General features: G+C 42.3%; 1 protein-coding gene across 1 annotated transcript in view; it reads right to left on the reverse strand.

The window, feature by feature from the left end:
- ABCB28 (non-intrinsic ABC protein 8) overlaps positions 1 to 17,118 on the reverse strand; it is a 507,377-nt gene that overhangs the window by 204,473 nt on the left and 285,786 nt on the right. The window lies entirely within an intron of this gene.

Consider the following 17,118-nt stretch of genomic DNA (forward strand, 5'->3'; position numbering starts at 1 on the left):
ATGCAATCCCTTTCAATAGGGAAATAACAAATTGACAATAAATTGCAGATTTAAATTGCTATAAAATGCTAACCCTAATCCTAGTTACCATAAATTGAAGAGAAAAAGAAAAAATTAAAACAAACACCACAAGCTCGTCTAGTGCCTTCTCTCGATTGGGCACTGGAGTCAATAATGTCGAGGTCAAAGATAGAGGAACTTGGAGGAAGTGGGTGGAGGACTAAGAAGCCTCTCTTAGAAACCCTAGCGACTTTCTTTAAGTGGAGATTTAAGATCAAAGGAGGTGTGACGTCCCCACTTAGCAAATTTTGCTAAGTAAATACATTTTTGCAAGATTTTGGTATTTTGGCATGTTTTGATTTAGGAAAGGTGGGTTAGGAGGACCCCAATTGACTTTTTGAGGAAAGAAGGCTCCCAAACATTAGAGGAGGAAATAAATCAAAGAGCAAGTGGAATGTGGGGGCCACTCCAAAGGGAATTCGTACCCCTTAGGAGAGCTCGAATTTGTGGGAAGAGAGAAAGGTAACTCGACTTGTGGGGTCCACATGGAGGAAGAAGGGGGCAGCAAGATAAATAGAGGTCGAGGGCCTCATTTTGGGACTTTTTGCCAATTGAAGAATTGAACCCTTGTACACTTGCGTTGTTGAGCCAAGTTTACACTGTGTTGTTCAACACAAGGGATTTTCCGAGCGAGAATCTCACCTCCATCGACTTCAAGTGCCACTCTAGGGGAGCCCATCTACACAATTTCAATGTTGTTCTGGAGGTTATTTCTGGGAAATTCGTCCCATTTTCTAAGTAGTTTGGGCGTAGGAGGAAATTTCGCACTCTTTGGGAGAAGGGGTTACAGAGCAGGTATTGTCCCGGAAATTTGAGGAGATTCTCTTGGGAAATTTTGTCGGTGATTCATGAGAATTTGCATGCCAGAGCTCGAGGGAATCCTAAGGGCATAATTCTGCCTTTCTGGGGTCTGCGCAGAGTTGGAGGCATAGTAATTTCATGTAAGCTTTGGGAGACATTAAAGCTCACATTTTCTATTTGAAGATTTGCCTATTAGCAGGGGCTATTCATTTGTAAATTCCCAGTTGTTGGTGGGAGTTTCCCAACTCATTTTTAGCAGTGACACTCTTGTGGGATGCAGAGCTAGCGAACCAGAGAACTCGCACTTTTTAGTGCCTGTTGGGCTACTTGGAATTGGGCTATAAGCTTTTTGGGTTTTGATGGAGTTGGCATGGGGAGCTCATGGCTAAAATTGCAGAATTTTTGGAGTTGAATAGAGGGAAGAATGAGTAGTTCACCTATAGTGGCAACAGTTGAAAATTATGGGCCAGCACAGCCTTTGGAGATGAGTTCATTCAACACTTGGGCTTCATTATTTCCACCTGGGATTTGCCTTGCTTGTTGTAGCAAGCCTAGGTTCATCTAGCCCTACTTATTGTACTCCATTCTACTTCAATAATAAAATGGCTAAGCTTTTGGAAATTATTTTGTTTTGTAATTTGATGTTTCTGTATGAGTGCTTATTTATGGTAGCATGTCAATGATCTAGCTTTGTTTATCACTTAAGATAACCACTAGGAATATTACAATGGTATCAGAGCCTTAATATTGGCCCAGTTGTGGAAGAGGCCCTTCTATTACACGAGAGGACAAGTAAAACATTACTTACAGAAGGTAGAGATACAAGAGTAGAGAAAGGAAGTTGGAGATTACCCCAAATCCGAAGGTTCCTGAGCAAGAGAAGCGAGGAACAAGCATGGGTGCCAAAGAGGACGTAGCATTCCAAAGCCTCTTGAATGCTTTGAATGATCTAGCAAAGGGGAAGAAGAAGATGTTAGAGGAGATTAAGCACCAGAATTGCAACAAGGGCATCCCTAGGGACTTCACTAGAGGAGGAGAGAGTCTGGGTGGATCCCATCAGTTCGACTATCATTCCTCTCAGAGCCACCCTCACATTGACATTAGACCAACTAGAGTGATTATACACACATCCGTGGCTCCCGGTGGTAGGGAGCAGCAAGGTCAAGACGAGATGCCAATGGGGGAGTATTTTCGTGAGTGGCAATCCCAAGGGGAAGAGTTTCAAGTTGTTATAAGCTTCAAGGATTACTGCCTACTCAAGCAAGGAAATAAGGGCAAGGGAACAGGAAGCTCATACATGCAGAATTCAGACCTATAGCGCACTGTTGGGAGGATGTACCTCCCCACATTTGATGGCTCTGCTAAGTGCACTGCTAGATCATGGGTGGAGAAACTACAAACGTATTTTCAGCTCAATCAAATGATGGAGGTGGAAGCCATTAAGATGGCTACCTTGCACTTAGAAGGGGAGGCCCATGATTGGTGGTTCCATGGATTATCTACATTAGGGCATGCCAGTGTGACCTCTTATGAGGAATTCACACGAAGGGTTGTGGAGCATTTTGACAAAATGGATCCTAAGACTCATTTCATGGAGTTGACCCAGCTCAAGCAGACAAGCAACTCGGAGCATTACATAGTAGAGTTTTTTAGGGTGTCAGTGATGGTGCCAAATTTCTCAGAGGTTAGAAGGGTTTTCCTATTTGTGGAGGGGTTGGTTGAGCCTTTGTGAGGGTTAGTGAGGTCGAGCAGACCTTCTACTCTCCAGGATGCAGTTAGCCGTCCCTAGGATTTATAGGACGCAATCCGCAAGACTAGAGCACCAATACCCACTCAACCCAATTTTCCACAGAGGGGCAGAGACACAAAACACCCACTACAGAGCGAGACTCAGGGGCATGGACATATGGATGAGGAGACTAGGCGAGACCTCTTAAGGAGGAAATTATGCTTTACCTGTCAAGAGCCATGGGCACCTAGGCATAGGTGCACCAAGGGCAAGGCCCATTATAAAGAGGTTTTCTTAGACAATGAGTCAAAGGATGATGCTGAGCCGAAGGGTGATGGAGGTGATGGTGGGCACCAGGCTACTAGAGTAGGAGGCCCACCTCCCCCACCTGGAGGAGCTCCTTTCCTGCGAATGGGGGCAGTCATTACTTCGCTTTGGGGAGTGTCAAAGTACTTGACATTGAGGATCAAGGGCACGATGCAAGGGCAGTGTGTGTCAGTTTTAGTGGACAGTGGAGCTACCGACAATTTTGTTGAAGCGCAGATGGTGGAGAGGAGAGGGATACACGTTGAGACTTTTGAGGGCTTTTTAGTCTTAGTGCCCAGAGATAGGACTACGCAGTGCACACAATGTCCCCAACAGGACCGTGACTATGAGGAACTATTCGATGACAGACCACTTCTTTGTCGTTGATGTACCGAACACCAATGTGGTGATGGGTGTCCAGTGGCTCTATTCTTTAGAGCGTGTTACCACAAATGGGAAGAGGTTGGAGATGGAGTTCACAAGGCCATGTTACCCACCATTGAGTGGGTGATATCCCTAGGAGAATTTTTTTTCCAAGATGGTCCTCAACCGGCAGCCTCTTGGAGCCACCAGCTAGCTCGTTCTGCCATTTCACCGCCACCTGAGCCAGCCATGTGGTCCCTCGCCAATCTGCCATGATTGTGTGTTTCAAGGTGGGCCTCCCAAGCCTATTGGTATGTCTTGTCATTTGGTAATTGACTATTGTAGTTTACTTATCATGGACACTTCTAGGCATGGATTAATGGAGGATTTGGCAAAAAGAATGGGCTAGGTTTGTGTTCTTGTCCCCTAGACCCCATTTGGATATTAACATTGGATTCTAGTCCAGTGGGATCTCTTTTACTGACCAATTCATTTTAGGGATGGTATTTCACGGGAAACATCGATTTTGGCTGCGTGGTCCCCCTCCCTTATTTGCTTATATTACCCCCTTTCCACGCATTATTACCCCATTCATCATTTCTCCCACTTGGGTCCACATTTCTCCACTAGGTCCACCTTGGGTTAGCTCACCCCTCCACCTTGCCAGCACCTCAGGTCAGGGTTGGAATGATGCCCCGGAGGTTGATGCAGCTAAAAAGAAAGATAAAAGCATATTTGGCCACATTCAACAAGAAAATGTACCACAAAATGAAAAAGATGGTCGAGACAAACACATTTAGCACGTGGGAAAAAGCCAATACATGAGCTCTACCCCTGTTATCACTCCAAGAAACTCTCCTAGGTTGTATATCAGAGATGCTTGGGAACATTAGAAACTCAACAAAAATGTTGGAAAATGGTGGATGAATGAAAGAAATGTTGCATATTTAAGCCAGATAACCACTTCTACTATGCTTAACCCCAGACATGGATGAACACCCCCAGACTACAAGGCTTTAGATAACCAATTACTCACAGTTTAAGGAAAATGTGATGATGAAGAATACTGATCACACCAACAGATGCACAGTAACCTGTGATGGCCAGCTGCAACCAATTAAAAGGTCTGTAAATCTATTTCCTAATGCACAGACAGGATGACAGCTCTCTGGCATTAAAACAACAGAAACCTGCATACACATTCAATAATACCAACTAGATTCTAACACAGAGGTGGGATGACAGCCCCTCTAATGCTAAACATCAAGAGCAAATGAAAAATGCATAACAGGCACAGCCTAGAACAAAGAAGAAGTGAAAAGTGAGCCATTGACAGCAAAAGAAGCTTGCATAACTAAAAATGAAGACCAGAAGGTGCAGGTATCACAGTAGTCACAGTCTCCAGAAGTTGAACTTTACCTCAAAATAACATTCATCAACCTTATTACATCTTGCTTTTGGGTATATATAGAGTTTGTTTACAAAATTGCTCTGCTGACCTATGCGTGGAGGGGTCATAACTGACCACCAACCACATTTACTATCAGATATGGTCTTTGATACAATTTGATTGTTTTAATGGACAAAATGACCTTTCTGCTGCTCTGTTGTACTTCACGAACAAGTGAAATGCCGTGTTTATCTGCTCAAGGTTGTCCTTCTCGTCCTTGGTCGTGCTGCTCTTTAAATGTGGTTGCTGGGGATTCAATGCGCAGAGTACCGGATCATGGCTCCCTTTCTTCTTCGCGTGCACAGGACAGGCCCAAAACACGGAAAATGCATGGAAAATGGACGATGGGCTGGAATGAATATTAGTCGTTGGATCTGACAAATTGGACAACAGAGATCGGACTATGCGGGCTATCGGAAGGGAATGTGAATGGAGGAACGTGGACCGTCAGATCATGGTCGAGCAGATCCGATGGCTGACGGGCGGCAGAGATGCGAGAGCGTTAGCGAGCGGGGACCGTACTGGATGGCGGTAAGCGGTTTCCCCGCACCGCTCACGGGAAAAGGTGGTAATCGTGCAGTGGGGGTGCGATCCAACATATTTGTGACACGTGGTAGGAACTACGGCGGGGAAACCGCTTTTCCCACGGGCTATCATTCGTGCGGTTTACAGGAGCGAGGGTAGCGTATGACGTTGGATCACAAGGCGGAGGACCGGACGGCGGTGGATAAAGGTACGTGCTTATTGCTTGATGTGACAGGGAAAGGTCCCGCTGATAGTACTTTTTATACGCACGCGGTTATATCGCCAAGGTATTATAAGTTTAGCTTCGTGCCTGGGATCCAAGGGAAATAGGGTTTAAACGGGGTTTATGAAGGATTGGAGAGGAAACAGAAATAACAAGATTAAGGAAAGAATAAGGAGAATTAAGGAAAAAGAAGAAATGGGGTAACGCATGCAGCGGGGGGTTAAGTAGATACGGGTTTAGGTTGAATTTCGGGGTAAAACAGGGATAGCGGGTTTTAGAGAAGTGTAGGGAAAAATGGAGGAGAAGGGGGAGAAACTGTTGCAAGCCCTTTGCAACCCAAACCAGCACTGCCTAACCTGATTTTATCCATCAAATGTTGCAAAATGTAGCAGAGCTAACACTGGCTCCTTCTGGGGATGAGATCCTCCCTGTGAGGTCTCAAGAACCTGTAGATCAATGCCTTCCTGACGAAAACAAATTAGCCAATATTCCTAGTGTTCCATTGGGCATGGAGTCTACTGCACCCATACTAAAACTGAAACAAACAAAAAACACAATATTTACAACTTTTAAGGCCAAAAGACCTTAAACAACATAATTTTTTAGAAAACGCCCATTAACTGGGCCATCAAAAACTGCTTCTCCTCCCATACTTTTCAGAATGAAGGTGTTGTTCCCTTGAACCTATGAAATGATGAAAGGCCCTGTCCAGAAAGCATCAAATTTCCCATGGTTGTCTTTCTTTTCCTTCAATGCATCCCACTTCAAAACCAAGTCTCCAACCTAAAAATCATCTATTTTTGCCTTTTTGTCAAAGGCTTCCTTGATCTTTTTCTGATGTGCTATAGCCTTTTCAACCAACTGTTCTCTAATCTGATGTACTTCTGCCAAATCAGTGATTCTCTTTGCCATGTCTTCTTCCTCATTCTTTCTTGTTTGAAGGAACTTTGCCACAAGGAGAGTTAGCTGAATTGGGAATACAGCTTCAGTACCATATACTAGTTTGAAAGGAGAATTCCCTGTGGATTTCTTAATGGTCACTCTGTTAGCCCACAGTGCATACTTGAGCTTTGAATCCCAATTCTTTTTATTGACCTCTAACAGCTTCTTAATTATCCTTATCAGGGTTTTATTAGAGGATTCTGCCAGACCATTTCCTTGTGAGTAATATGAGGTAGAATGAACAAGTTTAATACCCATTGAATCACACATTTCCACCAATTCTTTTGCCCTGAAGGTAGCTGCATTATCTATGATTAATTTATATGGACAACCAAATCTGGTAAAGATATTTTCAATCAAAAATTTCATGACCACATTATGATCAGCCTTCCTGGTAGGAACTGCTTCAATGCACTTGGTAAAATAATCAGTGGCTACTAATATCCATCTGTGCTGGCCACTGGAATGTGGATTGATCTCTCCAATGAAATCCAAGCCCCACTACTAAAAAGGTCCCTTTGCATGAATTGGTTTTAGAGGCAGGGACTTCAATTGCTGCTTTCTTTCAAATCTTTGGCACCTATCACAAGATTTAACAAAAGAAAATACATCAGAAAATAAGGAAGGCCAGTAATATCCAGCTCTGAAAATTTTATGGGTTGTAGTCTTCCAATAATGGTGTCCCCCACACATGCTGGAACGAAATTGCTACATAACTTCTACTGACTGTTCTTTGTCCAGACACCTCAAAAGTATTCCAGAAGGATCCCTCCAGTAGAGCAGATTTTGATTAATGCAATATTTAGCTGCTCTAAGCTTTATAGTTTTGGCTTGACTTTGAGTAAATCCTGAAGGGATTTCTAGCTTCAGCAAGAAATTAATTATTGCAGAATACCAATCACATGAAGCTAGATTCTCAGCCACTGACTGCTTTCTGTCTGGTTCAGCTGCTTCCTCTTCTTTATCTGTCTGACCAATTTCTGCAATTGTGCACAGGGAATCAATATCCAAAGATCTACAATTTTCTTCAGCTAACAATCTGGCAAGACCCTGACCTCTAACCAGCTTGGTGGGCTTCAGTTCTATATTAAATTCTATCATCTTTGCAATCCATTTTGCCCTTCTTCCATCAGCATCAGGTTGTGTTAAGACATCTTTTATTGCAGCAGAGGGTACATATGCAATTATCTTTGAATGCAATATATAAACTCTGAAAGCTTTCAAGGATTTAATAAGAGCATATGCCTGTTTTTCAATAATATCATACCTCAGTTCAGCATCCCTCAAGTTCTTGCTGAAAAACACTACTGGATGTTTTGAACCTTCTTCATCTGCCTGCAATAAAACTGCTGCAATGGTGTCTTCAGAGGCAAATGAGAATACATGGAACTCCTTGTTGTAATATGGATTTATTAAAGTGGGAGCCTCCATGATAGCTTTCTTAATGGACTCAAAAGATTGTCTTGCTGTATTAGTCCATCTGACCTCTGCTCCTTTCTTCAACATGGAGGTAATATGCTTCACCAATTCTACAAAATTTGGTATGAACCTCCTCACAAAATTAATTTTGCCCAGAAAGGACTGAATATCCTTCTTTGATCTAAGAACAGACATGGACTGTATTGCTCTTACTCTTTCTGGGTCAATTTGAACACCTGCAGCAGAACCTACATGTCCTAACAGCTTACCTTCTTCTAAAGAAAATTGTGATTTTTTAGGATTGACTGAAATCCCAAACCTTCTGCACTTCAAAAATACTTTTTTCAAATGTTGCAAATGGTTTTGATGGCTGCTGAAGTAAACTGTTATGTCATCGAGGTAGATAAGGACAAATTTATCCTTCTCTCCCACAAATGCTATGTCCATAGCTCTCTGAAAGGTTGCTTCAGCATTCATTAATCCAAAAGGCATCTTGGCATACATAAAGGTGCCCCAAGGAGTGGTAAATGCAGTCTTCTCTTGATGATCTGGATGCACAACAATCTGATTGAACCCTGAAAAACCATCCAAGAAAGACATTACTTTGGCTCCTGAAACCTTTTGCAGCAAATGCTCCATCTTTGGTAGAGGATAGTTGTCTTTCTTAGAGCACCTATTTAAGTTTCGGAAATCAACACATAGTCTGATTTCACCACTTTTCTTCCTCACCACTACTAGATTGGCTACCCATTTGGAATATCTAAGAGGAACTATGATCTTGGCAGCCAGCAGCTTTTTTATTTCTTTTTTAATTAGAGGAAGAAGCATAGGATTTATTGGTCTCAGCGTCTGTTTGAAAGGAATGGTGTCTTTCTCCAGAGGGATTTTATGCTGGATTATGTTCTTATCATACTTTTTCAGATCACTATACTCGCAGGCAAACACATCAGAAAATTTCTTCATTAATTTGCAGTATTCAGCACTTTGATCAGCAGATAGATGAGTGGACAAATTTATGTATCTAGGCTGACCTAGACTTCCTATATCATGCTTACAGACTACAGATTGATCTTCTTTCTGGGCAGCCTTGTAAAGCACATCATTTTGGTCAAACAGTCTTTCAAGAGGAATTAAACCCTTAGGAATATGATTGCTGGGAAGCTGGACAATTCTTTCTTTGCCAATTTTATTTCTAAGCTGGGATTGGGAATTTTCTTCCAAGGCTTCATTCGCTTGGTCAATTTGCATTTCATAAAATTCATCAATGACTTGCAAGAACCTATTTATCTCATCATCATCATCAAAAACTTTCCAATGGTGGACATTATCACGCAAGGATGGTCTATATTTAATTTGGACTTCATAAACTAGTCTAGGAGGCATTGGAGGGATAAACAGACTAGCAGAAACAGCAAGGGAATTAGCAAGCTGATTTTTGGCTCTAGGAATATATGAAATACAGAAATTTTCAAAGGAATCTTTGAGTCTCCATACCTCATCTCTGTATGCTTTCAGCCTTGGGTGCTTTGCTTGAAAAGTCTTATTTACTTGCTAAATAATCAAATCAGCATCTCCAAATACCTTCAGATTCTTGATTCCTCTATCTTTTGCTACATTAAGACCCAATAGCAGAGCTTCATATTCTGCTATGTTGTTTGTGACTTGAAAAGCCAGCTTAAAAGATAGCTATGTGCTTTCTTTCTCTGGAGATACTAGCACCACCCCTGCTCCTGTAGTCTCCCTAGAACATGCTCCATCAAAGAACATCTCCCAAACCTGACTTCCTGGCTCTTCCACGGCTTGAACTGTTGGTTTCCTGAGCTGCATTGAGGCCTTCTGAGATTCTTCTATTTGGAGAATACATGCTCCAAAATCAGTGTCCATAGCATATATGGGATGATTAGTAGGATTCTTCTCATCACTAATTATGTATGCCAACTGTGCTTCTCTGTACAATCTTCTGCTTTCCCCTCCAAAAATTGGGACAGTAGCATAGGATAGGTCATTCTGTAATGTCCCACCTAGCCTCTTAATCCATCCTCTGGACAACAGCATGCCAAACTTAGGAGGGACATCTGCTACCACAATATCCATCATCATACTCTTCATGGGCAGCTGAGTTAAGGTAATGGCCAGGTCTTTGACTAATCCCAGGCATTTCACTTTCCTTGAATCAAAAGAGAATAAATCATGATAGGGTCTAGTGATATCAAGGCCCAACTCTTCCATGACAGCTTTAGGCATTAAATTGTGGCTGGCCCCTGTGTCTAGCAGGCAATTGTGGAGGATTTTGTCATGAATGGTCAAGGAGACATAAAAAGACGAAGAATTATTATCAGCAGGTTCAATCACGAGGTTAAGCACAATAGCAGGCTTGTCATCTTGCAAATTGACAGAGTCAGTGGAGGTTTGTGTGACTTCCAGCTCAAGGGCTTCAAGGATAGGCTTTCTAAATACTTCACTCTTTACCAACTCGACCAGAGGCATAGATATTTTCAATTTCTGAACTTCTGACTCAAAGCTAAAAGAAGAAGATAACTTATCAGAACCTTTTACCTCTTGAACTGGAGCTTTGAGGATCACTGGATCAGCTGTTGGTCTTCTCTGTTTGATTTTATGTGGCTCTGCTTGGACAACAGCTCTTTGGGCAGGATTCTCCTTGACATTTTTTGCATTTGACCTCAGATTGTATCTTTGCTGTTCTCCAGTTTGTAGAACAGCTTCTCTGTCCCACTGCTAACTGTCTTGTTCCTGCAGCAATGATTCTTCATAAGCAGCCAAAGTCAAAAATGCAGCGCTGCCTTTATCTTCCATGCAGTGAATTTCATCCTCATCTTCAAATTATTCCTCCTCCATGACTACATTTTGGAAAGGAGCTTTAACTTTTTTTTCTTCTTTTGATTCTTCACCCCTCTGAATTATTTGTGACTGCTCATTTGCTCTTTTGAATGGATTTGGATTTCTTGGAGCAAATGTGTTCCGCTGCCTTGTTTTTCCTGAATTCTGCTCAATCTTTAGCTTAGAAATTTCCGCAACCAATGACTCTATCATCTTAGGCATTTTATCTAACTTTGGCTCTGAAGATGATGCAGAAGAAGTAGAAAACTGACCTCTCTGCTTCCTTCTGTCAGCTTGACTTTTTAGCTTTTCTGCGGCCATAATATTAGATTCCACTTCTAAGGCTGCATCCTGCATGTTTGCCAGCGTAGCACATCTCCTTTCTCTCAACAATAGGCAGAAATCAGAGTCAAAAGCATTGGCATAAGTGAGTTTGGCAGAGGTGGGGGTAGGTTTTACCTCAGCTGGTATCTTACTATACATACGATTGAATCTTTTATTGAAATCAGGCAATGATTCCCCATTTTCCCTCTTCAGATTACCAAACTCAATATGGTAATAAAGCAAATCCTTTTTATCTCCCCAGTGCTTCAAAAATGCATCATCTAAGGCTTCAATATCTGTTATAGATCTCTAGGGTAATTCTCTGAACCACTTCCTGGCTTCTCCATCTAGGCTCTGAACAAAAACTCTCATCCACCCATCATTTTCACTTATATCTAAATTATCATCATAACTGTAAAAAGCTTCTAAGTGTTCTTCTGTTGTTACTCCCTCTATGCCAGTGAACTTAGGCATATATTTCTGATATTCTCCCACATGCATAGGATTTAAAGGAATAGACAAGACAAAAGGTCCATATCTAGCAGCAACAATTCTTTCTATCTTCGTGGGTGCTTGTTGACCTGCCATGACTGGAGTATTTGGAAGAATACTAGCAGATTGAATGGTAGGAAGTAATGTGATGGATGGCAGAGACAAAGGGATGCTTTGGACTGAATGGGAATCTTTTTTTGGACTGAGATTCCATGGGGAACTAACTGCACAAGGGGCTGTACAAATCTCTGAAAGAATTTCCTTATTAACAATGTTGGGCTCTAAATCTTCAAACTGTATATCTTCAGCTATAACTTTATCTTTCAGAGATGAATGAGACTTCTTAGGCTTACCTGATCCTGATGCCCCTTTCTGTGAAGATTTCTTCGATTTGACAGTCCTCTCAGGGTCAGGCACTGGTTCAGCTGGTGATTTCTGAGGATTTCTTCGAGTGTGTCTCACAAACTGAGCCAGAACTTCAATGTGGAGTCGCCAAAGGTTGGTCTTCCTCCAATGGAGTCGCCAGATAGATGATTACAACCAAATTATGTGCCCAGAGCTTGTCTATCATCAAAATCTGGAACTGTGTCATTCTCCCAGGGAAGCTGAGCTTCAATCTCCTCTCCTCGACAACGGCGCCAATTAATGTTATCACCCCAAGAAACTCTCCTAAGTTGTATATCAGAGATGCTCAGGAACATTAGAAACGCAACAAAAATGTTGGAAAATGGTGGATGAATGAAAGAAATGTTGCATATTCAAGCCAGATAACCACTTCTACTATGCTTAACCTCAGACATAGGTGAACACCCCTAGACTACAAGGCTTTAGACCACCAATTACTCACAGTATAAGGAAAATGTGATGATGGAGAATACTGATCACACCAGCAGATGCACAATACCCTGTGATGGCCAGCTGCAACTAGTTAAAAGGTCTGTAAATCTATTTCCTAATGCACAGACAGGATAACAGCTCTCTGGCATTAAAACAACAGAAACCTGCATACACATTCAATAATACCAACTAGATTCTAACACAAAAGTGGGATGATAGCCCCTCTAATGCTAAACATCAAGAGCAAATGAAAAATGCATAACAGGCACAGCCTGGAACAAAGAAGAAGTGGAAAGTGAGCAATTGACAGCAAAAGAAGCTTGCATAAGCTAAAAATGAAGACCAGAAGGTGCAGGTATCACAGTAGTCACAGTCTCCAGAAGTTGAACTTTACCTCAAAATAACATTCATCAACCTTATTACATCTTGCTTTTGGGTATATATAGAGTTTGTTTACAAAATTGCTCTGCTGACCTATGTGTGGAGGGGTCATAACTGACCACCAACCACATTTACTATCAGATATAATCTTTGATACAATTTGATTGTTTTAATGGACAAAATGACCTTTCTGCTGCTCTGTTGTACTTCACGAACAGGTGAAATGTCGTGTTTATTTGCTCAAGGTTGTCCTTCTCGTCCTTGGCCGTGCTGCTCTTTAAATGTGGTTGTTGGGGATTCAATGCGCAGAGTACCGGATCATGGCTCCCTTTCTTCTTCGCGTGCACAAGAGAGGCCCAAAACACGAAAAATGCATGGAAAATGGACGATGGGCTGGAATGAATATTAGTCGTTGGATCTGACAAATTGGACGACGGAGCCGGATTATGCAAGCTATCGGAAGGGAATCTGAATGGAGGAACGTGGACCGTCGGATCATAGTCGGGCAGATCCGACAGCTGACGGGCGGTAGAGATGCGAGAGCGTTAGCGAGTGGCAACCGTACTGGATGGCGGTAACCGGTTTCCCCGCAAAGCTCACGGGAAAAGGTGGTAATCGTGCAATGGGAGCACGATCCAACATATTTGTGACACGTAGCAGGAACTACGGCGGGGAAACCACTTTTCCCGCGGGCTATCATTCGTGCGGTTTACGGGAGCGAGGGTAGCGTATGACGTTGGATCACAAGGCGGAGGATCGGACGGCGGTGGATAAAGGCACGTGCTTATTGCTTGATGTGACAGGGAAAGGTCCCGCCGATAGTATTTTTTATATGCACGCGGTTATATCGCCAAGGTTTTATAAGTTTAGCTTTGCGCCTGGGATCCGAGGGAAATAGGGTTTAAACGGGGTTTATGAAGGATTGGAGAGGAAACAAAAATAACGAGATTAAAGAAGGAATAAGGAGAATTAAGGAAAAAGAAGAAACGAGGTAACGCATGCAGCGGGGGGTTAAGTAGATACGGGTTTAGGTTGAATTTCGGGGTAAAACAGAAATAGCGGATTTAGAGAAGTGTAGGGAAAAATGGAGGAGAAGGGGGAGAAACTGCTGCAAACCCTTTGCAACCCAAACTAGCACTGCTTAACCTGATTTTATCCATCAAATGTTGCAAAATGTAGCAGAGCTAACAACCCCATCATCATGGCCATCACCTTGGTTCCTATAAGTTCTATGAGCCTCCATCATATAGGAACCCATGATTGTCCCAACCCCTGGTGGACAATGAACCGCCCTACTTTAAAATGGGGTATTCACTACTATATCTTATACATCATGCTCTTACCCCTTGAGCCCCAAGCAGTTAATCAAAAAAAATCATAAAAAGGAAAAAGGCATATAAAGAAGGGTGGAATGATCAAGGTCGAGGCACCTCATGTACCACAATTTCTCCCTTCCATACATTATAATCCCAAGTGCAGGCTTCCCTCTTATTAGCTACCCTTTATACCCCAGCATGTGACCCACGGCTGCCCCTTTTCATCCCCTACTTCATTCACCTATCTATCACATGCGACCACCTTTTTGAAGGATGTACCTTGACTATATTATCCCCTTTAGAAGTAGAAACCACCTAATAGGATTATTGGTTAACCCCATTTGGAATTTAGGAGACATTGGCACATCCCGAAGCCCATTATGGAAGGGCAGGCCATTATGAAGTACCCGCCTGTGGTCCACGATTGGTAAGCTTATTTACTCAATTTCTTTAATGACATGTTGTACTAGAAGGCTAGGGGACGCATTGGATCTTATGCAAGATTGCAGATGTTTCCAACTTGGGTTTGGTCTCCCTATACAAGGTCTTAATCCTCCAGAGGGCTACATTGGCACATATAAGGTGTGCGTTGAGAGCCATGGGCCTCCACAGCAGCATATGGAACTCCATGGATCCCCAAAGCCATTCAGAGATTGCTCGTGGTTCACTTATTGGACGAGGAAGATGCACACGATTCATCATGCCCAGTTGGCCCCAGATTTGCACCATACACTTGGTAGATGATCCCTTGAAAAATCATGTGGCACAACCTACACCATCATCCTAGCCCTTACAAGCGATCTACAGGCATCTTTGACTTGCTTGGAGACCCATGAGAACACTTGTGTGGCCCCACATCACATTTGGAGCACCACAAGTTATTACAAGGGGCCAACCCCTTATCCACTGATTTTGAGGGTCCTACTCTTCATTGTGGCAGCCATGGACCTCATTAGGCCTCTTAAAGGGCCTTGTGACATGCATAGATTATTATTTGACCTCTTCAAAGGCCGATTCTTTCATTTATGATCTAGTTTGGTGGGCTTGTCACCAAAAATTGAATTATTAGAACATTATTTTATTTTTGGGGCTCATGTAGGCCAAGGAGGCTAATTCAAACTCCTAATTTGTGTATAAATACAACTAAGATGAGCTCATTTTCTCATCATCACTTTGGATTGGATCTCCTCTCTCTTGAAAATTTCACACTTTTTCCTAGTGGATGAATTGCAAGTTTATGGATGAATTTTGATGTGTGGATATTGGTCTATCTTATCTTTGAGCTTCTCTCTTGTCAAATTGTGGATGGTTGGATATATTATATTACATGTAAGTATTGTTTTTAATGTTATTCTTGTTTTACTTTGTCATATACATTGGACTGGGATTTTTGCTATTCTTAGGGCTAATTGTTGCATGCATTTACTTCTTAAATTATGGAATTTTGTCTCAATTATAGCATCTCTCAATGTATGGGTCATGTAATGTGAACGAAATCTCCTAGGGGTAATTCTATAACTAATTGACCTTGATAAGCCATCTCCTTTTGCACATCGAAGTATAAAAGTTGCAAAATTGCTTCTCTTTGACCTAGAAGGCTAGCGAAGTAGTCTTAACGCCTCCTTGAACAAGAACCAAAGGTCCTCAATCATATCCATCATAGACTCCGTTCTCCCAAGACTAAGGCATTGATCTACCAAAAGGTGGTCACCGTAAACCAACCTATTTCACCTTTTCCTGGGTCCAGCCAAATTGGTTCACCTAGGACATCATTTTCCCGGAGAACTAGCCCTCAAAAAAGTTTGATCTCCTAGCCCCTCCTGTGCTAGTGTTTCCTCAAGACCACCTCCAAATTTGAGGTCATTCCAACGGTGGAGTTGTGAGAAAAGCCAAGCCCTAGCTCAGAGATCAAACTTTTCCCTAGCATCCCCGAAGGCTAGTACCTTACTAGATCAATTCAACACCTTTAAGTGAATATTCTTTCTTTCATCCTGTCCCCTACCCTGTCTAGCCTAAGGACATCATTGGTTGCTAAACTCCTTCCTCCTAACCTAGACTAGGTCCACTTGGTCCCATGAGGTCCCGTTCCTTTGAAAGACAATTCTTCAAGAACTATCCGGTATACCAATTTCAACAAGGATTTTAGGGATTGGGAAACTCCTTCACAAGCCATATCCCATAAACCTAACCCTCAAATCCTCCCTTCCTTTTCCTAGAAGACATTTTACCTTGCTTAGAAAACAAGCAAGTTCCATCTTTCAAACTCTTCCGGGAAGGGGATTATTTGGGTCACTCCACATCCATTCGTTGATTTATCCTTCCTCGGTGACTCCAATCGGTGAAAATTTGTAAATAGAAGGGAGCCTTAGTTGACGTGACAGTGGGCTAAGTCTCCATTTGTTTCCCTTGGTCTAGCATTTGCCCTTTAGGTCCCCTACTAGTTTGAGTGGTAACATTTTGGCGTCATTGTCGGGAACACGAAACGTGCGTTTTGTTCCCTATATGACATATTGACATATCATTATTGGCGACTCCATTGGAAGAACGAAGCCCTAGTTCTTCATTGAACTTTATGGTCAATGCTTATAGGGTGAAGCAAGCATTTTTTTAGGCATCTTTACTTTCACCCTAGCGACTCCTACATATTTTTCATGCATATCTCAAATAGGTTGTCTTTCTTTGATAAATTTCCTGCTTTGGACATTGCTAGCATCCCTGGGCATCCTAATCATGTCGCGGGAAGGATGGTACGTGGGGTGTCTGTGTTTGATGGTGATCCACTCTCTGCAATTGACTGGGTAGAAAGATTTAATGCACATGCTTCAAAATAGAAGGTTGTCCACCAAGATGTCCTTATGTTATTGTTCATGGGATCTCTCGGTGGTCATAACTCATGGCTGCATGATCATGAACCTAGAAGCATCTCATCTATTGAAGAGTTCATTGATGGCTTTCTTAGACATTTTCAAGTACACCTTGCATTAAGCATCCAAGAGGAAGCCTTCATCGAGCATCATCAAGACATTAAGAATCTAGGTAATGAGCAAGAAGACAAGTTCTCATTGGGTCCACATGTCAAAAATGATGATTTTAAGGGCACAGGTGCTGGGAA

This window comes from Pinus tabuliformis, chromosome 2_2 (genome assembly GCF_031772625.1).
Source record: "Pinus tabuliformis cultivar Carrire ecotype Pingquan chromosome 2_2, CPIR1, whole genome shotgun sequence".
In the NCBI taxonomy this organism is placed as follows: Eukaryota; Viridiplantae; Streptophyta; class Pinopsida; order Pinales; family Pinaceae; genus Pinus; species Pinus tabuliformis.